This window comes from Topomyia yanbarensis, chromosome 1, assembly GCF_030247195.1.
Source record: "Topomyia yanbarensis strain Yona2022 chromosome 1, ASM3024719v1, whole genome shotgun sequence".
Taxonomy (NCBI): domain Eukaryota; kingdom Metazoa; phylum Arthropoda; class Insecta; order Diptera; family Culicidae; genus Topomyia; species Topomyia yanbarensis.
In genome coordinates, this window is record NC_080670.1 from 116,617,203 (window position 1) to 116,642,278 (window position 25,076).

At 41.2% G+C, this 25,076-nt stretch overlaps 1 pseudogene; it reads left to right on the plus strand.

Annotated features, from left to right (window-relative positions):
* Nucleotides 1-15,429: 15,429 nt before the first annotated feature.
* Nucleotides 15,430-17,186, plus strand: LOC131680744 (DEAD-box helicase Dbp80-like; annotated as a pseudogene).
* The last annotated feature ends 7,890 nt before the right edge of the window (nucleotides 17,187-25,076 follow it).

The window sequence follows — 25,076 nt, forward strand, 5'->3', positions numbered from 1 at the left end:
AATCGATTTGTTTGTGCAGCTCCTTGCTAGTAGCAAACTAAATAGCCTTTATCAGCCCTAACAAATAACACAAAAGAATTTAAATTTGTGCAAATCTTTTCCTTCCTTCTTTTCAAATCTGCAACATTCTTTGAAAATATTGTTGGAATGTTGTTATTGAAAAACTGAACATGCAAGTTTGCTAGCACTGGCCACTAGATTGAAGGCGATGGAAAGACAGAATATTCGTTTTGGTTATGCTAGTATTGGTAGCCGAACGGAAAGGAAAGGCCCAGGAATGGCACGAAAACGAGCGAGAGAGCGATAGTAGTGCTTTCTCATGTGTTCATATATGAATATTGGTCGGTCGGTTTTTCTCATCATTCGTATTCGTTCATGCACTAGCAAGCAGCCAGTCCACCGAAGGAAAGCAGTTGGCGATGACGACGGTCGGAAAAAATGCCCCAGCTACTGGTGACTCATCGCAACCCGATCAGGAACTGTCGCCCTGCAAGAATTTCGCCCCAACTAAAGGGCAACAGAGCAACTAATCTGTAGGCTATCGTTCCAGCGTCTGGGATGTGAGATTGTGCAGGACTGCAAAGTCGAGCTACGCTTACAAAGCTCAGTCGTAATGATGCCCCGAGAAGCCAATGATGCCTATTTGGTCGGTTTGTTCGAGGATGCAACGTGCACTGCTTTTCCATTCCTTTCTGCTGCTAATACCAGCCCCCTGCTAGGCAGCCATTTTGTCCTAGCCAACATCTGCCTTTGTTCAAATCAAAACAACCCAATGCTATTGCACAGGCGACATGGGCCTAGATGCAGCTAGGCCCACATATGTTGACTACTGTCAAAGTCTGTATATCTCCATAGAGGATGACAGGAGTGACACCCTCCTGGCTAATACCATCATAACTAAAACAAATGTGGGTGTTCCCCCACCATCCCATGGCCAGTATCAGCGCTAACAAATAAGACAAAAGAATTTGAATTTGTGAAAATCTTTTCCTTCCTTCTTTTCAAATCTGCAACATTCTTTGAAAATATTGTTGGAATGTTGTTATTGAAAAACTGAACATGCAAGTTTGCCAGCACTGGCCACTAGATTGAAGGCGATGGAAAGATAGAATATTCGTTTTGGTTATGCTAGTATTGGTAGCCCTTTCCGTTCGGCACAGGAATGGCACGAAAACGAGCAAGAGAGCGATAGTAGTGCTTTCTCGTGTGTTCAAATATGAATATTGGTCGGTCGGTTTTACTCATCATTCGTATTCGTTCAAGCACTAGCAAGCAGCCAGTCCACCGGAGGAAAGCAGTTGGCAATGATGACGGTCCGCAAAAGTGCCCTAGCTACTGGTGGCCCATCGCAACCAACTACCGATCAGGAACTGTCGCCATGCCAGTATTTCGCCCCAACTAAAGGGCAACGGAGCAACTAATCCGCTGGCTAACATTCCAGCGTTCGTAAGGTTGTGTATTACTTCAAAGTCGAGCCCTGCTTACAAAACTCACCCGTAATGAAGCCAGTGATGCCAACTTGGTCGGTTTGTTTGAGGATACAAAATAGTGCGCCAAGTACGTTACTTTCTCACAAAAGAAATCAAACTGGCTCACAGTGTCCTCTAGGAGTGGGCGTAAATTACTATAAAAGCAACGGTTCTTTTCAGGACCAATCAATTATGTTCTAGTGAGAGATAAACTGAAATTTTCATTTTAAGATGTGTAACAAATTTTCAACAAGCAACATAATACGTTGTGTGGAAAGAAGTAGCTTGCACACGGAACAAAAATTTAAATTATACTCTCGTTCGTTTCGTGCACTGCTTTTCCATTCCTTTCTACTGTTATTATCAGTATTACCAAAACGAATGTGCGTGTTCCCTCACCATCCCTCTATGATCAGTGTTGCTTCAATAGACCTTTCTCGTCCGACCTAACCCCCTTCTTTCTTATTTTTAATCGAAAGATTACACATTTTTAAGAATATTTCCGTTAAAATGAGACTTTTTAGAGCTATCGTGATTTTTTAATGATTTTTTTAAGTTTGAAAAGTGTAAGAATGTTGAATATTTTTTCACCTTTGCAAGAATGGTGAGACTCAAAAAGTGTGTTTGGGCAGCACTGGTTTGTATATTTTTTCTTGAGTTCTTGGCCACGCGGCAAATGAAGTGGTGAGTCGCGGTACAAAATTCATTGGCAATGTAAAAAAAATAAAGTGAACCTCTCGCTGTAGAGCATTGCATGAAAATGTTTAACCTCACCTATTTGACGTTCAGAGAGTTTATTGAAATCTAATTGAAATGTTTTGGTATTGAAATGTTTTGTTGATTCGATCATAGTATGAGAAACTTGGTTCGGTTCGATGCTAAATATTAATATCTTGTAAACTAGCTCGCTCAGTTGTAATTTGTCATCATCATGCCATGTTCCGTTAAATTTGGCATTTCGACTTTTGTTGTACATGATTCGTTGAAGTGAGCCATTTCTAGGCAAACATTTGAAAAAGGCTTACTCCAAAATGCAAGTTGATAGTTGATGCAAAAATGGAAATTAAAAGTATTTTTTCTAATTTGATGCAAATTTGTTATACATTCCTAGCGTCATCTGCCCCTAGTTCTGTGCTAAATCCACATTTTGTGTGCAAACCCTAATAGGGTATTTCATACAAAAACACATGCACATGTTCGCCTGTGCAACATCACCATTTCTCATTCTGACTCTAATCAAAACTAGCGTGAATTCTTTTTGCCTTGTGCGAATCGTTCTCGTGTACGCACCCGATGTACATACACGGATGCTTGAACTAGAGTTTTTACACCGTTCGCTTGGGTTCGAGGCGAACCTGTACATGAAAACGAAGCATGTTTAAGGTTGAATGCGTGCACGAAATTTTGTACATAGTTACAAACCTGTCGATGTTCATGGGAGATCTTGTTCCAAGAGCAGATGTTCATGATAACTCTTGATCAAATTGTCTGAAACAGAAAATTTAGTAAGATTTATAAAGCTTAGACTTGTAGTTCTTCGATTAACCAAAAAAGAAAATAGAAAAAAGTTTTAATTTCGGAAAATGGCATCAAAAAAACTGAAAAAGCTTATATTTTAATGTTAAATTCGCTTACTTTTCTTCGAAATAATGTGGAGAATTTTTTTTAATTCAGTTTTCCGTGGCTCATCGACTGGCTACATATATTATGCACTCTTATTAAAATATGAAGTCAATCAGCTGAAAAGTTTTTGAGTTATCGCGTCTGCCAATTTGAAAAATGCGGTTTCATGAAAAATCCCTATTAAAGTCTGGTCATCAAATTAGATTTAACCTGAGACGAGACATGCAAATAGCAAAAAATCGAACGTCAAATGCAGCCAGTCTATTTAAACTATGTGAAGCAGAAAGAGAGGCTATGTGAGACGAACTATAGAATGAACAGAAAAAAAGAAAGCATCTATCGGCAAGTCACGTTTCAGTATTTAACTTATTTTTTCTACCTTTTGGTGTACAGGCCTTAAAAGAATTTACTTGCGTTTGGTGTCCAAGTAGAAACAATATGCGCAATCATACGAAATAAAACTGTATCAAATTTTTAAATATTATAATGAATTTGACCAAAACTTTTTCTCAATGTTTACGTTTGGCAGTTAGACCCTCTTCAAAATTTGGTAGAATTTAGTTTAGTTGTTGCAATCAATTTCATTTGGTTTGCTTTTTTCTGAATCAAAACGTTAGTCACAAAACATTTTGACCATCTTTGGTAATTGATGACCATTACAACCCATTCTAGGTCCGCTCCAGTTGCAGCTGTTTCGTCCCGTCCGGCACCGAGTCAACCGATGGTCCAGCCTGCGACGCGCTCGGCTGTTGCTACGTCAATGGCAGCCACCAGCCAGGGACTTGGATTAAAGTCAAAAATATCAAGTACGCCAGGTGGTGTTGCTGCAATCGGTTTGCCGTCGGACATTCCCCTAACCAGAATATTCAGCGGTTCCGATTCGAAGGAGGCAGCCACAGAAGCACAGACTGCTTTGGTTCAGCAATACGCTCCGGCAGGACGATGCTCGTGGAAGATCACGCAGTTCCGGTCCTGTGCACAAGAACAGGCCGATTTGACCCTGTGCGAAGGTTTCAACGAGTCGCTCAGGCATTAGTAGCAGAGTCCTTGCACCTACAGCTTGTCGAGTGAGCAATTCTGACGAAACCACACCGTTTGCACCAAGTTGGATCACAATAATAAGTGCGACGTCGAGAAGAAGACTTCCCGAGAGCTACAAGCAATGCTACAAGATTAAATAGCAGGGTGTTTTTAACGCGACCATAGTATAACGTAGCGGATTTAGACAGATTTATCCCGCAGAATAAGATAGCAAAATTACCCAAAAAGTAAGAGCTGACAGCCGAAGTGAAGAAACACACATCCTCTACAGAGGCAAGCAATAACGGAACGCGTAATTCCTCACAATGAATTGCTCTCGTCGTTAGATTAAATCCCAGGAAGTACAATTTTCATTGCATTATTTAGTCAACCGAAATTGAAGTCCTCAGTCGAGAGAGAGAGAGATTGATAGACAGGGCCGCAGAGAGAAAATACGGGCCCGGGGGGGGGGGTGGTACAACGTACGGGCCCCCACCAATGTGTATTGCCTGAGTACAAAAAAGTCAATGTTTGAAATCCATTGGAGTTCACCAACCCAGGGACAACTTGACAGAAAGTGCTTGTTTCATATATGTACCACCGATTTGATGGTGGCGCTAGTATGCCTTCTCTGTACGAGTACCACGAACAACGAAACGAAAAAGATTCAAGAAAAAGCGTGTTTCGTTACGTGTGTTATGAACGCCGTCAATGCAGCTAGAACAACATTCAGAAAAAGCGTATTCTAAAATGCGGATAAAGTAAACTATTATTAGAGAATAAATTTATCCCTAACTAGAAACCGTCAGCGAAGTTAAATGAATCTAAATTTAGCTGGTATTCATTGTTTTTAGCAACCGGCTTTCTTTCTTCCTAAAAATGTTTTGGTTTTTTTGTTGTGTGAAGTTTGTAATCGGTAAATCATTGGTGCTTTTTTCACGAGGTATATAAATGAAAAACATTTAGGCCAATGGAAGTAAATCACCAAGCTTAACAATTCGTGAACCCACTACGTCTTGTTTCAAGTTTGTTAAGAACGTCAAGAATAAACATATTGTAGGATTTTCTACACATTTAGCAAAATTGGTTTTGAATAGAATTTGTGTGCTTTTATCAGAATTCTGGCAGCAAACCGGTAGTGCTCGGTTTCAGCAAGAATGCTACCAGGAATGTACAATATTGTTCGACTCCTGCCAGAGGTTTGTTCGACTTTTGCAATAATTCTGTCCGGAAGATATTGCGATGGTTTTGGTACGGATCTCTTCAGAATTATTCTGTTATTTTACTCGGCTCCAGTCTGATAGAAACCTAACGGAGCGGCATCTACCGGAGGATTTCATGCCTGGGGAGATATTGATTCGATCCGGAAGATTTTCGGAAATTCCAATATAAGTGGAAGTGGCTTGATTTTTAAAGTCATCTTCTTGTATTTCCGAAAATCGATTTATTTTATTTTGGATTTTTAAAATTCAAAATGGAATCTATATTTCTGTTTATGTATGAAGGAATGAGGATAGTTTGTCATTTAAACAGCGAAATAAATTTGATGGTAGAAATGCTTATATTGTTTATTTTTCACAGAGGTGGAAAACAATAAATGGGATGCGCCTTTTTCAAATTTTGCTCCATTCGAACCGCCATGACATCACCAAATCACCACAAAATTTGCTTATGAGTTCAGTATATGGGAGCTGTCAAGTTGTCCCCGGGCTCGAGTTCACTGATATTATGTATGTACACTGAAATTTTATATTTATGTACCTTTTTTTGCTCTAGTTGTTTGTAGTGCCAATGAAGGAAAAAAACGTAGAGTTTTTTATACTTTGGGAGTTTTTAATACCTCTTCGACAGTTTTGGTGACTTTTTAAAGCGCCATTTTTGTTAATAGTGTTTATAAAAGTAAGGAAATGGCAAGATTAAAGATGTAGTTATCACAAAAATTAAAAATATCTAAACGGCGATCAACGGCAAAAGGTAAAAAACAATAGGAAAACTAAATATTAAAAGAATGTACAAAAGAGCTAAAAACAACAAAATCAACCAAATAAACAAATTATTGTCAATTGTTAAAAATGTTTAATCGAGAAAAACTAAAACAAACTATAAAATTTCACCATTTGTTCAATAATGTTCGACTTTTTTAATCTTCGCCATTTGTTTTTCTAGTTTCCTGCTTTCCTTTATCAATTGAAAGCAGGAAATTAGAAAAACAAATGGCGAAGATTAAAAAAGTCGAACATTATTGAACAAATGGTGAAAATAGTAAAAAAACGATAAGAATGTTGGAATTTTTTTTAGAATCAATGAAAATGAATAAAAACTACTAAAAAGAATAATAATATAGAAAACATTAATATAAAAAATACATAAAACTGAAAAACTCGATAAAACAAGAATAATAAAATTTATTTAACATTAAAAACAAAACATATTTAAAGCAATAGAAAAAATAAATAAAACGCTAAGAATGCATAAAACTAGAGGAGTAGGGGAACACGGGGCTATTCGAACCAACTTAAGCAAATCGCCCTTTTAGGTGGATAGTTGTGAAAAAAGTTACCGGTCAAAAGTTCTAATTGTTAGTTTGAAACCTCAGCTACATTTTGGTGTTATAAAAGGTTCATTTTCACCACTCAATGGCAGCGCTAGTCGACGATTTGCAAACCTCTACGTTTTTTCATCCTTTCACAATGTAGGGGTAATTCGGACCACCCTACGGGACAATTCAGAGCATCATTTTTCTTTATTTTTTTTACAATGGAATTAAGTTTACCTGTGAATTAGATACAAGAGACACTCCTTAAGAAGCAAAAAAATAGCTTTACAAAAACTTAATCTGGTATGTCACAACTGTCTATTGGCAGCCCATGTATTTCTTTGCTGTGGCGTGTGCAATGGTATGCGCAGCCGCAAGCCGGTGATTTACGGAATAGGGGGTCCGAATAGCCCCGTACGTTCATATCGCACAAAAGTGGTGAGCGTCTCGAAAATATCTGTGTTTTCACCCAAACAAAAATTATTCCATAAAATAGGAGCCTCAAGCTTTCCAAAACACTTATTTTTATTTTTTATTTTTTCACTTTTATTTGTAGCTTTAATCACGGTTTTTCCATTATAATGATTTTTGTTTTGAGAATGACAAAACAACGAAACACGTTGCATCTCCTTTCTACAACGAACAAAGAATCAACTTCAACTGTCAAAATTAATGTTTCAGAACAGCGGTGCCACGAATATATACGATAGTCTGATAGTCTTGCTATTTTCTGAGAAATCGAGGGGGCCGAATTACCCCCACTGTCTTAATAACCCCGGGTCCCCCTATAAATAAAAGACAAGAATAAAATAACTATAGAGAAATTAAAAAATGGACGAACTAGAAAATTTTGAAAAACTGGAAAATTGAAATGATAAAAAGACGATAAAGTAAAGGAAATTGGAAGTATTGAACAAAAACGGAGCAAACAGACAAAATGGAAAACGAAAAATAGTAGAAAAAAGCCAACGTGGTATACTATACAAACACAAAAATGAAGATATTAACACGAAAAAAATTAATAAAATGGATATTATTTAAAGAATAGAAAAACCACTAGAAATGAAATTTGAAATAAATTCAAACAACGAACTAAATGTAAAATTAAGAAAAAGTGAGCATAGTGATAAGAACATAAATCAAATGGTTTTTTAGGAAAATAAAGAAAAATCCAATGCTAACGTATAGGAAGATGTCAATAGAAGAAGTACTTTCCATGTAGGTTAAATGGAAAACATGAAGAAATAACAATAACGAATTAAATCTTAAGAAAAAGGTATAAAAAATAAATAAAATTATATTAAATGAACAATGGGAACAAAACAAAACTACGATAAACGGAAAGCTAAAAATTAGAAAATGAGAAGGAAAATAGGAGAAATGTAAAAAATTAAACAATAAGACAAATTGGACTAAATTTGAATAAGTAAAATTGCTTTTGGAAATGCAAAAAATATGAGAAAATAGGAAATAGAAAAAGGCTATGGCAAGAATAAATATAGTAAATAGACAAATTCTAAAAATTAGATGAAGTGACAAGAGAAATAATTAAAAAAGCAGGGTATTAAAATATGAAACAATAAGAAAAAAATAAAGAATGCAGAATTTTCTCGAAAAATTGCGAATAAAGTTAAATAATAGAGAAAAACTATAAATTAAAGTAAGTGATAGTGATAGCAATAGAAAAAAGCAAAAGTAAGGAACGTTAAAAGATGGATAAAATAAAAGTATGCAAATAGATAAAAAAGGCAGAATCTTACAATTGTACGAATACAAATACAATCCACAACTTGAAAAAATAGATCAATGAAATTTTAACAAAATAAAAATGTAAATGTAGGAAAAAAATGAAAAAAAAATCAGTAACAAGGATCAAATTTCAAATAAGGGTTGTGGTTGGATTTTACGCTATGCTGGTTTCGAAAACATTCATAATCCTACAAAAACATGAATTATTCTTTTATTTGTGTTGGTGTGTTAGCACTCCTTAAAATATTTTACAAGAATGTTTTCTAGAAATAGTTCAAAAATAAAAATAAAATCGTTACGTTCAGGAAGCGACGTTCAAAATCTCTCGCTCACTCCTCCAAAACGAAAAGATTTTGTATGCGGATTTAACTTGCTACAGTAGTTAGCTAATCCTGCTAACTAGTAGATTTAGTTTAATAACATAGTTAAATTATCTCTTCGAAATCAATCAAACACAATTTAGCAATTTAGTTGAACGTATGCTTCTTAGAATCATTGGCAGCTGCAGGATTGTGAACTGAGAGATCTTCTCTTCATGCTCCATGACATATAAAATTCAAAACAAAACTATTAGCACTATACTCGTCACGAAAGGGGCATGTTGTGTACGCAATTTGCTGTTATAATGAAAATGTCGATAAAAGGCCGTATTTGAAAGAATTGCAAAACGTATTTATTTTTTCCATCCCTGGCCTCTTTGCTAGGGGGAATTGGTGCTGGAAACACTCACAATGTTGAAAACTACATATGAAAGTCGCTAGTAAACTGCCTGGCTAAAGTTCTGGAAAGGTTTGTACGTTGCTTCTTCCAACATAATTGACCTATGTCAGCAGGGATTTGTCAAAGAAACGTTTCGCCACTTCGAACATGATGACGTGCATAAGTCTTCTAATTCCAACTGTCGAGAAGCATCAACATGTGGCGGTAATATATTTTACTTTCATTCTCCCACAACATTACTGTTTTGAAACTGCAGGGACTAGGTTTTTCTGGATGGATATCCAGCTCTCTGCATTCTTACAACGATCCGCTTTCTTTAGAATTGGTACCACATACTCAAGCGCCTTCGAAACGCCAACCGGTGTACCTCAAGGAAGTCACTTAGGGCAACTTATCTTTCTCTTGTTTATCAATGATCTCTGCATCCGCAAAAGATCCGGAAAACTACTCTACGCTGATGATCTGAATATCTTTCGTTCAATTTCCTCAGGACTCGATTTTACTGTGCTCCAACATGATATAGCCAATATAGAGGAATGGTGCTTGATGAACGGCACACGCCGAAAAAAGCTATGTCATTTGAGTATGACCCTTTTACAAAAATGTTTCGGTATAATCTCGTATCGGAATATGATTTTTATAGATTGTGTATCAATGAATGGCAAACCAAACATATTAAATTTTAAATTTAAATTTTTGGATTAATTTCGAATTCTTTTGGTATATCAAGAGTTTTCGATGACTCATTTGACCAATTGAGCTTTCAAATAGAGGTAGGGTTACCGCCTCTAGTGGTACTTTGACCAGCGAAATTTTACTGAGCAGGGGATAGACTTCAAGAGACACATGGGTATTCGTTGAAATCAATTAGAATTTCGAATTAAAGTGATCACTCGACAGAATTTTGGAGCGCTTCTATTGCTTTTTATTGTATGAAACGCTTAAAAACAAATAAATATGCACTGTTTTATTTCTTATGTAGCTCTGTTTATTTTCTGTTTTATTTCTTATCTAGCACTAGGAGGAAAAATATCTAATTTTCTTCACATTCACCGTAGAGTGTAATGTTTTGGTAAAGCACTCCCTCTTTCTGTGCCGTTCACATTTAGTTGCATGTTTTTGCATTTGTTTATAGTTTTGTTGATTTAGTTGGATGTAGTGATTGGTTTTCTCGGATATTCACAAAGAATCTAAAAGCACCAGCCACTCTCGCTGTGAAGGATAACCCGAGCTTTGCTCTGTTCCTCAATAAACAAACACGGGGTGTGAAATCACACTTCAGTTTCTTTCGAGAATCTTTGTGAGGAACATTAATCCATTGAAGCGAAAGTTCAATGGGGTAAAGTAAACCCAAATGGCTCTTTTAAAATATTTGTCAACGCCAAGAGGGGCCCTCCTTAACAATTAGGGCCTGCACGCAAAATTACAAAATAATCCAATGGATTCTTCCGGGCGAATTTGGATTTACCCGAACGAAGGAATTCGCCTCCGAAAACCGGCGTGGCAACCCTAAGCAGGGTTTTTTTCTTTCAATAATTACTTTCGATACTAATCCAGCGCTTTCGAAGATTGGAAATTTAATAAATCAAAAAAATCGATATCAGATTGGCGAAATTTGAAGACAACCTCATGACTTCTAATCGAACCATTTAATTGTTTAACCCTCATAAGTCTGATCATATTTTTGTTTCGATTATAGACAGTTTAACCTTAAGGTCATTCGCTTCTTCATTCAGGTTAAGAATTTTCCTATAACAAATCTCTATTCCTGTGTGCGGGGTTGGGATTCGAACCCAGGTGAGCTGCGTACATGACATTCAATGTACAAATTCCGCTATGCCCGCTCGAGTCTGATCTTGTTTCGATACGAGAATTAGGTTAGTATAAACATAGTTGATATCAAATATGCAGTAGTTTAGAATTTTCGCTATTCTAGTTATCTCATACACAAGATATTGAATTTTTAATTGTATTGTCAAATAAATTTTTGTCGAAAAAGTATTTGTCAAAATTTTAGTTTCTATTAAAAATCCGGGCCCCCTTCAAAGCTCCGGGCCCGGGGGGAAACACCCCGGTCTCCCCCCTCTCGGCGGCCCTGTTGATAGGGTAGCAGCAGCTAGGAATTATCTTTCGAAAGCTAGCAGCGGTCGTGACCAGAACCACCACCGACGCGGAAATCAAAAAGGCGCACACGATGGCACCCAGATAAAAAATCCAGAAGAATTTACGGTTTAAGGAGATCTCCAAAGCATATAAAGTACAGTCAGATGAGAAAAATCGACGCATCTATGACCAGTACGACAAGGAGGGTCTGATGACCAACAGTTTCCGCGCGGCACTACCATAACACACGGCACCGGCGACACATTTATATCCACAACATACTAATGACTTATCCTTCCGAAAAAGTGAATAAAATCTACTCTATTTAAGCAACAAACGTTTTGACTATGCAGTTTATCATTCGCTGCCTAATTATTCCCTGCCAATTTGAACAAGACAACAATTGCAGATAGCTTTATTGCGGTGCCAAAATGATGCCAACTCGGGATGGAATATAACAAATAATTTCACCTTCCCAATATTCTTCCGGAATGTACAATCCTCTCCATTCTTATCAATCCTTCAAACTCCTTATCGTCAGTACTGAGCACTGTTTTGCACTTGCCGGCTACATCAACGACAATGCGATAATCGGTGAAACTTTTGCTTCAATGTAACTTGAACACGAATAATAAATTGTTACCTATAAAGTTCAGGTAAACTTCATCTAAAAATGAGTTATCAATCGGGTCATATTGTTAGGACTTATCCCATGATCGAACAAACAACTGTGTACAAATCCTTATCCATCATCCAGAAGTCAATCGTTTTATAAACCAAAGCTTGATCTTGTGATTCAGCATATGCCAACGGGGTTTCCATCCAGCGTCGATTGGTCAGTGTATGAACCAGGTTTCCAATGTTCCAATCCTTATCCTTCTTGAGTTGATTTTCTTCAAAGAGCATCGAAAGTATTCACCCAAGTTTAATAAAAAAATTTGCAAGTCCATGTAAACAAACTCTCTGAACTGTCAGAATAGTTAGGTTATACACTTTCGTGCAGTGTTCTATGTTTTTGACAGGTATATGAATGAATTATTTCAGCATCAGTGATGCCAGGTCTATTTAAACAATAGCTTGCAGTAAAAATATAAAAGTCTGCAGATTTCCGCAAAAATCTTCATTCAATTTGACATAGAAATGTAGTGTGTTGATATTTTCAATGAACAGAAACGTTGAAGGCTGGGTAAAATTAGCTGGCTTAGGCTTTGTTCTGCTAAATATTTGTAATCTGCAAAAATCTGCAGCGAAACTGCAAAATCCGCAGATTTGGTAATATATATGCAGATCTGGCATCGTTTTAGTATTCCCCACAGGAAATTCATCCAAATGGTGTAAAAATACGGGGAAACAAGGCAAGATAGGTATTCAGAATATGGAGTTAAATGAGCAGCTCGCATAATTTTTGATTTTTTCAATAGTTAGAGGTACCAAATCATCGCGGCAATATGCACTAACGCATCGGGGATAAAAAAGGAAGCATTCTAGCATATAAAATTTTTTGACGAGAAAGGTCTATTGCATGTGTTTAAGAAAAACGTTGAAGTCGCCTGCTTCTATTCGAGCTTTTTGGCAGCCTCCGTGAACTAACTGCATTAAATGATTTGTTTGTGCAGTTCCGTGCTAGTAGCAAACAAAATGGCCCTACCAGCGTCTGATTCGTGAGATTGTGCAGGATTTCAAAGTCGAGCTAAGCTTATAAAGTTCAGCCGTAATGGTACCCGAAGAAGCCAGTCTTGTCGTTTTGTTCGAGGCTACAAAACAGTTCGCCAGGCACGTAACTATCATGCCAAATATATCCAACGATCCAGCGCATCACCATCAACACCAACGCCGATACCAAAGGTTCTTTTCAGAACCACCATTATTACCATAAAGAATTATTTGAAAATTTCCCATTCAAACGTGATTCTGTTGAATATTATTTAAATTAACGTCTCGAATTGAAATCACGACGCTCCGGTTATGCCACAGACATTACCTACTCATCTTTTTTTATTGTGACCACTACTAACGGTTTAATATAGACACCCCATTTCCATATTTCGGAAGGAACAGAAGGTCGAGTTTTGAAAGTTTGTAATTTTTATTGTACTTAACCAAATTACACAATGTTCGCACTAATGATTCAAAAATATGACCAGGAATCTTCTATTAGATTTGTAAGTATGTATAATTAACATGAATAAAGAAAAATTGATTTTCAGGAATCAATTATTATCTGTTCTGCCATTGGCCAGTACTATGCGACTTCCTCATGCTAACAATTCATTTCATCGTTAGCCATCTCCCTCACCAAGGCCAACAACGCCAACAAAAACGGTCCTTTTCAGGACCACCATCATTTTTGTAAAGAATAATTTGAAATATTCCTCGCCCAAATCACCTTTTGTCCGAAAATTCCAATGAGTATCAATATATTTGAAGACCGTGTTAATTATGTATTCTACATCTCTCCGGTTATGTCGCAGACATTACCCACCCATCTTTTTTGTATTTTTTTCATCGCAACCTGTCAAAATTTCGTAGTTTAGAGATTCAATATTTCGAATTTGAATGGTAAGTTTTAAAATATTACTGGAAGCGTGATTGTTTCTAGTTTTAAACAATTAAATTTAAATAATTAATATTATTTACAGCACACCCGAACAAAGCAAATCAGCTCAACTAATCTTGTCTCAACATCCTGGATTTGGCAATCAGCCAACCAACATTAAATCGATACAACCGCAGCAGTACCAACAACTCCAAATCCAGCAACAGCCATCAACCCCTCAGAAAAGGACCATGCTCAAACGAACAACAGGAGTTTACGAATGATAGACACATCGGAAAACATTTCATCGGCACATTCTGCTTTAAAACTTGTCTGCCACGATTTTTACCAGCGGTTGCCTTCCTGATTTAGAGAAATCGGAATCATGCACAAACGTCATATTCAACCCTTGGTTCCTACCAGTTCCTTGCATGAAAATATCACTGCCTCCACAGTGCTCGTGATTCCATTCCAGCAGCAGCAAGCAATCACTATTCGAGTGCTTATCGCCAACATTTCACAGCAAGCTCAGCAGCAGAACCACCTTCAACCATAACATCAGAAAATTAAGATTTCCTCCAGACCATGACCATCATCCTACAGTTCTATTTATTTATTTATTTCCTTATCTTCGGTATACACCGTACAGACATCGGTAGCAATTACGTTCAACCGACGGTACAACCTGGTCAGCAACCGCAATTAGTGCAATAGATCCAAGCCAAATGTAGAAGACCATTGACCAACTGCAAAAAAAGATAGCAAGAGCACATTCAAACACAGTAGCAGCAGCATACTATACTGTACCATGCGGTGTGCAGGAGGACTTTTTCATTCAGTTGGTGCGACAAGGTGAGACATTTTTATTACCTTTTTTATTTCGAAAGGATCAGTACCGTGTTTAGTACATTGTAATGTAATACCCTATTCTTCTTTAAAAAGCTCGAGTTCACTCATTTACGCATATTTTTTTATTATGATTTTTTCAGATCGAACACCAACAACATAATATCATGGTTATCACCCAGCAAGAGAACGCAGTGATAATGGGCCAACAGAAAACACAACATCAAGATGCTCGGAAAGGACTTTCTCTTTCGGTATGTATTTACCAGTAGCATCCCTCCTCCAAACATTCTTTTGCATATCTAGATGTCCTTATCAATGTACCTAACAAACATAATGGCACGTCATGTTCAATCGGCTAGCCGTTTGGAATAAGCGCTCATCATCGGTTTCATGGCAAGGAAGTGAGCAGGCAAAAGAAGGCATTGTTTTTTTCCGCAAGGTCGCTCTGGTCAAAATTCCAGCGAATTGCAAGGAATAAACCACCCGAGGCTGATTCAGGACGATTTCCCATACATTGCACCTTGCTATTGAATTTTAATACCCGATCGAAACGATGGCAAGCGTTGACGATAACTGGGTCAAAAAGACGACGGATCAAGAAATCTCTGCACTCGGTAAGTGTTTTTTGTTATAACCTATTTTGGAAGCGATCATGGGGATGGGATTTGAATTTTTCTTTTCAATACAAATAGGTTAGCGAACTGAGTGCATATCACCAAGGATAAGGATTCAGAGCCGGCGGCTGGCAGTCCAGAGAAAGAGAATGCGGAAAAACCTAGTCCACCGGCAGTAGAACTAAAGCTGCACCTGCTGTTTGAGTTCGTTAGCTACGGAAATTCTGACTCTAGCAGCTTCTGAACAAAAACAAGCTGCAAGAGAAAATGGAGAAACAGCTTCCTCCGCGGAAGATGCAGAGGCATTCAAGTAAGTTGAAATCTGCAGAAAATTTTGATTAGGACATAAGGAACATTGAGAGCCTCTATTTGTTTACTTTCTCTTTCTATTACTATGACGTCACTATAACACTTTGCACTAATTTTCCAGTACAAAGCCGATGGTTTTTACTAAAATATTAGGCAAAGAGTTGAGTACCAAGTATTGAAACGACCGAGTAATAAACAGAAGAGAAAGATGCCAAAGAGAATCTCATTGTTGCTTACGTCCTATTCTAAATTTTCTCCCGAAATATTTAGTATCAGCTTTAAAATTATCCGTGATTAATCTTTTAGCCCGGCGGATGCAAGTTTGCTAATGAAAGGTGTTCGCTAAGGTTTATTAGAATCAAAGCTGGATCTGGAGGTGCATCGGAAGGATTCTTCTTCGCCGGTTGGTTGGTTAAAACTTTCGAAGCTTTGCACATGAAGCCGGAATCACTTCAGGGAGTCTATGCGATGGGTTTCAACGCCCCTTCCAAGATTCAGGAGATGGCTGTACCTACTCTGTTGGCTGGTCCGCCACGGAATATAATCGTCCAGAGTCAGTCGGGAACAGGAAAAAACCGCTGCCTTCGTGCTGGCAATGCTCAGTTGAGTCCATCAGTTAAAAAACTATCTGCAGGTGATTTGCCTTTCCCCCACGTATGAGCTGGCAATTCAGAAGGGGGAAGTAGCTGCCAAAATGGCAAAGTTTTGTCCGGAAATCAAACTTCCTTACGCCGTTCGCGGTGAGGAGACCGTCAAAGGGGCGACTAATCATATCACCATCGGAACACCCGGCAAGCTAATGGACTGGGGTATAAAGTTCAGGACGTATGACCTAGTTTTCCCTTTTTGTACTGGACGAGGCGGGTGTTATGGTCGGTGTGTTTCATGGCCACGTACGAGCGCGAGGTGATGGAGTTTGCAGAGTACATCGTACCCAATCCGATCGTCATTTGGCAAGCGCGGGAGCAAGAATCACTCGATAACATCAAACAGTACTACGTCAAGTGCCGCAACCAGGACGAGAAATTGTGTGATTACCGTCGGACAAGCGATCATTTTCTGTCATATGATGTATAGCACAGTTGTAAACTCCAAGTAAACTTATTTTCAGAACTGTTAATCGATCGTAACAGGTACGCAAAACGGCCGGTTGGTTGACCGGCAGGATATCCCAGGATGGTCACTCGGTAGCGGTACTGTACGGTGATCTAACGGTGGAGCAACGGTTGGGCGCTCTGGATCGATTCCGAACCGGACTAGAGAAGGCACAGATTATAACGATCGTTTTGTCCAGGGGTAAGTTCCAGCACTTGATTCTGACTCCAGCACCAAGTTACGGAGAGATTCTTTCGTCTTAGGTATCGACGTCGAACAGGTTATCATTGTCGTCAACTTCGACCTGCCGATGAATCATCAGGGACGAGCCGATTGCGAAACGTATCTACATCAAATTAGACGCACCGGTAGATTGTGACTCATTCTTGTAACCCTATATATTGTATTTCTTCCCACTTCTTTAACAGAACGGAATCACCATCAACCTAGTGGGCAGTGATCGAAGCATGATGATTTGCAGATCAATCGAAAAACACTTCCGGAAAAAGATTCAGTTGCTAGACGCGGAGAACTCGGACGAAATTGAAAAGATCGGATCGTAAAGTGTTTTCAACCAGCTACTGGTGAAAGGCGTAGGAGCTTTTTTTGGGTCATACTTGTTTTGATTCTGAATTTATAATTTTATTATATTTTTTTTAATTTTTTTTTTCTTCCTTGACCTGACATAAGGTATACAAATGTACCCAACAGGGTATCGTAAGCTAATAAATTTACAATTACAATTTAGCTCTACCCAGTTCTATCCAAACATTTGAAAAGGGCCTAACTGCAAAATGTAACAAATTGAATTTTCATGTTTTCCGTTAACAAATATCTACCCGAGCACGTACATAACGCAACATTTGATTATGAAGAATTTTGATAGCGATTTTACAACAATTTATAAAAGGGCCTAATTGATTTTTATGACCGAACTGATTATGAAAGGACCTAACTGATTGAAAAGTGCCTAACTAGCAATACACTCGTTTTAAATGGATTATAACGTATTATTTTATTATAACTGATTGTAAAAGGCTTATAACATCTTTTCCATAATTTACATACAGGGCCAATCTGATTTTATGATGTTCAGTGCGGTCAATCTGACCATCAAATTAGAATTCAGTTAATTCGTCTAACTTTCGTTGTAATATCAGACTTGAACAGCCCAACAGCTGCTGTGGCAGTCGGTCTCGGAGTCGAGGACAGATGTCGCCCTCTTATCAGACCCGTACCGCATCCCTGCCGGCAACGGCAATTGGGTGTCGGACGGGTCTGGAATGGTGGCAATCTGTACAACGGGACGGTTCCCGGTTCAAGAGGTAATACACCCCTCCGCCGGGGGTGTGGCGATTGCCAAGATCAATGGTGTGTTCTATTGCAGCTGCTACGCCCCACCAAGGTGGCCAATAGAACAGTTCAACCAGATGATCGACAGCCTCTCGTCGGACCTAGTGGGCCGGAAACCGGTAGTCATAGCGCGAGACTTTAACGCTTGGGCAGTGGAGTGGGGCAGCCGCTGTACAAATAGCAAGCGCTAATGGAAGCGTTTGCGAAACTCGATACTGTGCTAGCTAATGATGGCTCCGCTAGTACATTCCGTAGAAACGGAGTGGAGGCGTGGATTGATTTGACCTTTGCCAGCCCGAGTCTGGCTCCAGGCATGGAATGGAGGGTAGACGAAGGCTACACCCATAGCGATCATTTAGCAATCCGCTTTAAGATCAACTATGGTGTGCAGCATCCGAGGGCGGGAGATCCCTGTCAGGTACGCGGGTGGAAGTCCAATCACTTCGACAGCGAAGCTTTCACCGCGGCCCTGGGACTGGAGGCCAACACCGACAGTCTAAGCGGGGATGCGCTGGTAGCTGTTCTATCACACGCGTGCGACGCCACTATGCCGAGAAAAACACTGCCAAGAAACGGTAGATGCCCGGTATACTGGTGGAGTGCCGAGATTGCAGCTCTACGGTCAGCCTGTCTCAGAGCTAGACGTAGGATGCAAAGAGCTCGCACCGAGGATGCAAGAGAGAACCGCCGTGAAGTGTTTCGAGCTGCGAAATTGGCCCTTAACAAGGCTATTAAAAGCAGCAAGAGAGCGTGTTTCGACAACCTGTGTGAGAGTGCCAACGCGAATCCGTGGGGTGACGCCTACAGAATCGTGATGGCCAAGACCAAAGGGGGCTCTTCACCCCCAGAACGGTCTCCGGACCGGTTAACGACGATTATCGAAGTACTCTTCCCGTCTCGAGCCACAAGCCCCTGGCCACCTGCACTACGAGACAGTGCGGGCACGGTCGAAATGGTGGCTCCAGTGACGAACGAAGAACTACTCGCAGTTGCTAAATCCCTAGCAATGAACAAAGCTCCAGGGCCGGATGGAGTTCCGAACAACGCTCTCAAGGCAGCGATCATAGCGAACCCGAACATGTTCAGGCTAGCTATGCAGAGATGCCTTGACGAGTGCCGTTTCCCCGATAGATGGAAAAGGCAGAAACTGGTGCTGTTGCCGAAGCCCGGGAAGCCGCCAGGCGACCCATCGGCGTACAGACCAATCTGTCTGATAGACACGACTGGCAAACTGCTTGAGAGGATCATCCTCAACAGGCTCACCCCGTACGCGGAAGGTACGGACGGTCTGTCAAGCAACCAGTTTGGCTTTCGGAAGGGTAAGTCCACAGTGGACGCTCTCAACTCAGTGATAAATACTGCCGAGATAGCGATCCAACGAAAAAGGCGAGGTATTCGATACTGTGCGTTAGTGACACTTGACGTGAAGTACGCATTGAACAGCGCAAGCTGGGATGCCATCGCGCTCTCGTTACACCGGCTTAGCCTACCGGTGGGTCTGTACCGGATCCTGGAAAGTTACTTCCAAAACCGCGTACTGCTATACGAGACCGATGCCGGTCAGAAAAGGGTTCCGATTACCGCCGGAGTCCCGCAGGGCTCGATCCTAGGCCCGGTGCTATGGAACCTCATGTATGACGGGGTTCTGAGACTGAAGTTCCCTCCTGGGGTCAAGATCGTCGGCTTTGCCGACGACGTAACCTTGGAGGTCTACGGGGAGTCAATTCCTGAGGTAGAACTAACCGCAGAACACGCGATTAGCACGGTGGAGGAATGGATGAGCGCGAGAGGCCTGGAGCTCGCTCATCATAAGACGGAGGTAGTTATCGTCAACAACCGCAAGTCGGCACAACATGCAGTTATCCATGTGGGAGAAGTCGCGATCACTTCACAGCGAAGTCTGAAGTCTCTCGGAGTCATTATAGACGACAAGCTGACCTTCGGCAGCCATGTTGACTATACGTGCAAGAGAGCGTCGACTGCTGTTGCGGCACTATCGAGAATGATGTCCAACAGCTCAAAGGTGTGCGCCAGTAGACGTAGGTTACTGGCAGGCGTTGCCGTATCTATCCTCAGGTACGGCGGCCCGTCATGGTCAAGAGCACTGAGGGTAACCAGTTACCTACAGAAACTGGAGAGCACCTACCGCGTGATGTGCCTCAGAGTGATATCTGCCTACCGCACGGTATCACACGATGCATCCTGCGTGATAGCGAGCATGATGCCAGTCGGGCTGGTCATTCGGGAAGATGAGGAGTGCTTTGAGCTACGTGGAAATAGGGGTGCCCGCGAGCGCACCAGGGTGACCTCGGTCGCCAGATGGCAGCGTGAGTGGGACAACTCCTCGAAAGGTAGGTGGACCCACCGGCTGATACCTAGCATATCGAGCTGGGTGGGAAGACCCCATGGGGAAGTTCACTTCCACCTGACACAATTCCTGTCAGGCCATGGCTGTTTCCGTCAGTACCTCCACAGGTTCGGACACGCGGAGGTCCCAGTCTGCCCGGACTGCCCAGGTGTAGATGAAACTGCCGAACACATACTGTTCGTATGTCATCGGTTCGACGTCGAAAGAAGAGCAATGCTTGACGTCTGTGGCTGGGACACAACCCCGGATACCCTTATTCAGCGGATGTGTCAAACGGTGGAGAAGTGGAACGCAGTCTCGGCTGCTACCCTCCAGATTGCCAGTAGGCTACAGGTAATCTGGCGAACCGAGCAACAGACGGCGGGCACGGCTAACTAGTGATTGGTTAGTTGGAACGAAAAAGGCCAAGCGCAAAATAAGAGAGTGAATGGTCTGTTCATGCCGAGGTAGGTTGGCGCAGCGAATGGCAACCGCGTAAGGGGTAAACCCAGCCACCCCGAAGCAAGACAGAAGAGTGAGTGTATAGGCGTATAAGTGGACTGCCTCATGCCAAGACGGGAGGGTCGTAGCGTAGTATGTTGGAACTAAGCTATCGATGCCTCATGGCGTGGCAGAGGAGTGAAAGGGTGAGCATCCAAGTCAGTCTCACACTGCATGTTAAGGGTGAGCATAAAAGTCAGCCTCACAGGTTGGTAGAGGCTAGCACAAAAGTCAGCCTAGCAAGGAATGAAAAAGGTGAGCACAAAAGTCAGCCTCGCATGGTATGTCAGAAGTGGGGCCTAAGAAAAATGTCCCACATGAGATGCCAGAGGGAGTGACAAAGGTACAATAGAGTGGCACGATTGAGAGTGAATCAGGTGATAGGGTGAGCACCCAAGTCAGCCTCACATGGATGGGTAGGGCGAGCACAAAAGTAAGCCTAGCAAGGAATGAGTAAGGTGAGCACACAAGTCAGCCTCGCATGGAACGTAAAAGGTGAGCACAAAAGTCAGCCTCATGTGGGAGTGTTTGAGAGTGAATCAAAGTGTGATTGAGAGAGCACCCAAGTAAGCCTCATACAGGATGTATGATCGCGTGAGTGAGAGTGAATGAGTACATTTAGTACAGCCATCCCCCCAGAAGTAATACCGAGAGGTAGTTCCTGGGAGGAATGATGGCGGAGCCCAATGGAGTTTAGTCGGTATTAATGGCTGGTCACCATTCGAGTCCGACACGCCCCCAGTGCACCCCGTGTGGTAGATTGGACCCTACCGTTAGCACGTGTACTGGGCTAGGACATAAAGGTCTTCTCCATTGTAAAAAAAAAAAAAAAAAAAACAAAAACGCCTACAGGATTGTGATGGCCAAGACCAAAGGGGGCTCCTCACCCCCAGAACGGTCTCCGGACCGGTTGGCAACGATTATCGAAGTACTCTTCCCGTCTCGAGCCACAAGCCCCTGGCCACCTGCACTACGAGACAGTGCGGGCACGGCCGAAATGGTGGCTCCACTGACGAACGAAGAACTACTCGCAGTCGCTAAATCCCTAGCAATGAACAAAGCTTCAGGGCCGGATGGAGTTCCAAACAACGCACTCAAGGCAGCGATCATAGCGAACCCGAACATGTTCAGGCTAGCTATGCAGAGATGCCTTGACGAGTGCCGTTTCCCCGATAGATGGAAAAGGCAGAAATTGGTGCTGTTGCCGAAGCCCGGGAAGCCGCCAGGCGAGCCATCGGCGTTCAAACCAATCTGTCTGAGCGACACGACTGGCAAACAGCTTGAGAGGATCATCCTCAACAGGCTAACCCCGTACGCGGAAGGTACGGACGGTCTGTCAAGCAACCAGTTTGGCTTTCGGAAGGGTAAGTCCACAGTGGACGCTCTCAACTCAGTAATAAAAACTGCCGAGATAGCGATCCAACGAAAAAGGCGAGGTATTCGATACTGTGCGTTAGTGACACTTGACGTGAAGAACGCATTGAACAGCGCAAGCTGGGATGCCATCGCGCTCTCGTTACACCGGCTTAGCCTACCGGATCCTGGAAAGTTACTTCCACAACCGCGTACTGCTATACGAGACCGATGCCGGTCAGAAAAGGGTTCCGATTACCACCGGAGTCCCGCAGGGCTCGATCCTAGGCCCGGTGCTATGGAACCTCATGTATGACGGGGTTCTGAGACTGAAGTTCCCTCCTGGGGTCAAGATCGTCGGCTTTGCCGATGACGTAACCTTGGAGGTCTACGGGGAGTCAATTCCTGAAGTAGAACTAACCGCAGAACACGCGATTAGCACGGTGGAGGAATGGATGAGCGCGAGAGGCCTGGAGCTCGCTCATCATAAGACGGAGGTAGTTTTCGTCAACAACCGCACTTCACAGCGAAGTCTGAAGTCTCTCGGAGTCATTATAGACGACAAGCTGACCGTCGGCAGCCATGTCGACTGTACATGCAAGAGAGCATCGACTGCTGTTGCGGCTCTATCGAGAATGATGTCCAACAGCTCAAAGGTGTGCGCCAGTAGACGTAGGTTACTGGCAGGCGTTGCCGTATCTATCCTCAGGTACGGCGGCCCGTCATGGTCAAGAGCACTGAGGGTAACCAGTTACCTACAGAAACTGGAGAGCACCTACCGCGTGATGTGCCTCAGAGTGATATCTGCCTACCGCACGGTATCACACGATGCATCCTGCGTGATAGCGAGCATGATGCCAGTCGGGCTGGTCATTCGGGAAGATGAGGAGTGCTTTGAGCTACGTGGAAATAGGGGAGCCCGCGAGCGCACCAGGGTGACCTCGGTCGCCAGATGGCAGAGTGAGTGGGACAACTCCTCGAAAGGTAGGTGGACCCACCGGCCTGCCTATGGGAACGTTGCACCTTTCATTTGAGACTAAGTTTGTCAAAATCGGTTCAGCCATCTCTGAGAAAAATGAGTGACATTTTTGGGCACATACACACACACACATACACACATACATACACACAGACATTTGCCGAGCTCGACGAACTGAATCGAATGGTATATGTCACTCGGCCCACCGGGCCTCCGTTAAAAAGTCGGTTTTCAGAGCAATTGCAATACCTTTCTATTGAGAAAGGCAAAAAGGTGCGAAATCGGCAAAGTCCCAAAAAGTCGATTTTTATAAAAAAAAATTTCGAGATAACATAAAATCTCGACGTTTCATGCGTTTCAAAGATGTTTGGCATCAAAAATACGAATTCGATTTCTGAAATTTCATGGGGTCCCCCCTTTGAAAACAAAAATTTGAGTTCCGGCTTATATAGGAATTTCATATGTGACAGGACGATTTAGTCTATATTTCCGGACCCATATAAGCGATCCGTACGAAATTTTATAGACATTTATGGGAATATTATAGCTATCTTTTTGGACAAAGTTTGTGAAAATCGGCCCAACCATTTCCGGGAAACTGATGTGAGTTCGTAAATTTTGAAAGATGGCCGCTTTTCCCGGGTACTTCCGGAACCGTCTATGGTGGTCAATGTAGTCAACGAAAGTTTGGTTGGCCGTCGGTGACCTAGAACAGCAAATTTAAGTTGTTTGAGAGACGTTTTAGCGAAATTTTTACCTATGGGTCATTCCACGCGAAGTGATCAAAAAAAGATGCAAACTTGAAATCGACCTTCACGGATTTGAACAAAATTTGGAGGAATTGTTCATCTAGGGCCAATATATAAAAACCCAAATTTTTGTGTCAATTGAACCACCTCTCGAGTCATGGGAGCACCCCCCGTTTTGGAAAATTGCCAAAACCCTTGATTTTCTTTTGATCATATCTCCGGTTCTATTTACTCTAGAATCAAACCACAAGATGGCTTTTGAAGAAAATTGTTCAAGGAGTCTATAAAAAATATTATTTTTTGCAGACAGTGTTGCCAACTATGCATTTTTTTCAGTTAATTATTAAAAGTTAATTTTTCTCTCAATACGTATATTTTAATTTTGAAAATTTTAATGCCATCGCGTTCCTCAGACATTTTTACCTAAAAACACTTATTGTCCCAATATAATATGAGCGCATCCTGAGATATACCGTTTTGAATGGAAAAACTCCGATTTTCTCATATAAAAATCCATTTTTATTAGCCAACATTGAGAAAATCTTCAAACTGTCATAAAAATCGACCCTGATCTGTTAGAAGCAAACCAAATACGTAGTTTTTCATCATTTCTCGTCTACTTCACGAAAAATTATGTTTGAACTCAGAATACTCAAGTTGGTTTTTTAGTGTTGCGCGCTTGCGATTTTATATGGGAAATTGTGGTTTGTTTGTTTGTTTGTTTATTTGGGCTTTAACCCCAAGGGTCATTCGCCTTGGAAATTGTGGTTTTTTTTTCTTCAAAACGGTGTATCTCAGGATGCGCTCATATTATATTGGGATGATAAGTGTTTTTCATGTAAAAATGTCTGAGGAACGCGATGGCATCAAAATTTTCAAAATTAAAATACAGGGTAAGGTGGGGCAAATCCGACATAGTAAATGGTTTTGGCTGTAATATGCTCATTTTACATCGGATCAAGTCGTTTTATATACCACATTAAAGGTTAGACTTCTGGGCAACTTTATGTATATAGCTTTTTAATCGCATCTTGGAAAAATTTTGAGATACAAGAGTTTTACGAAAACGTTCATTTTTGCTGTTTTCAAAAATGGTGGGGTAAATCCGACCACCTATGTTTTTGGTTGATTTAGTACAGATATTACCCAAATTTCATAGTTTTTCAATGAT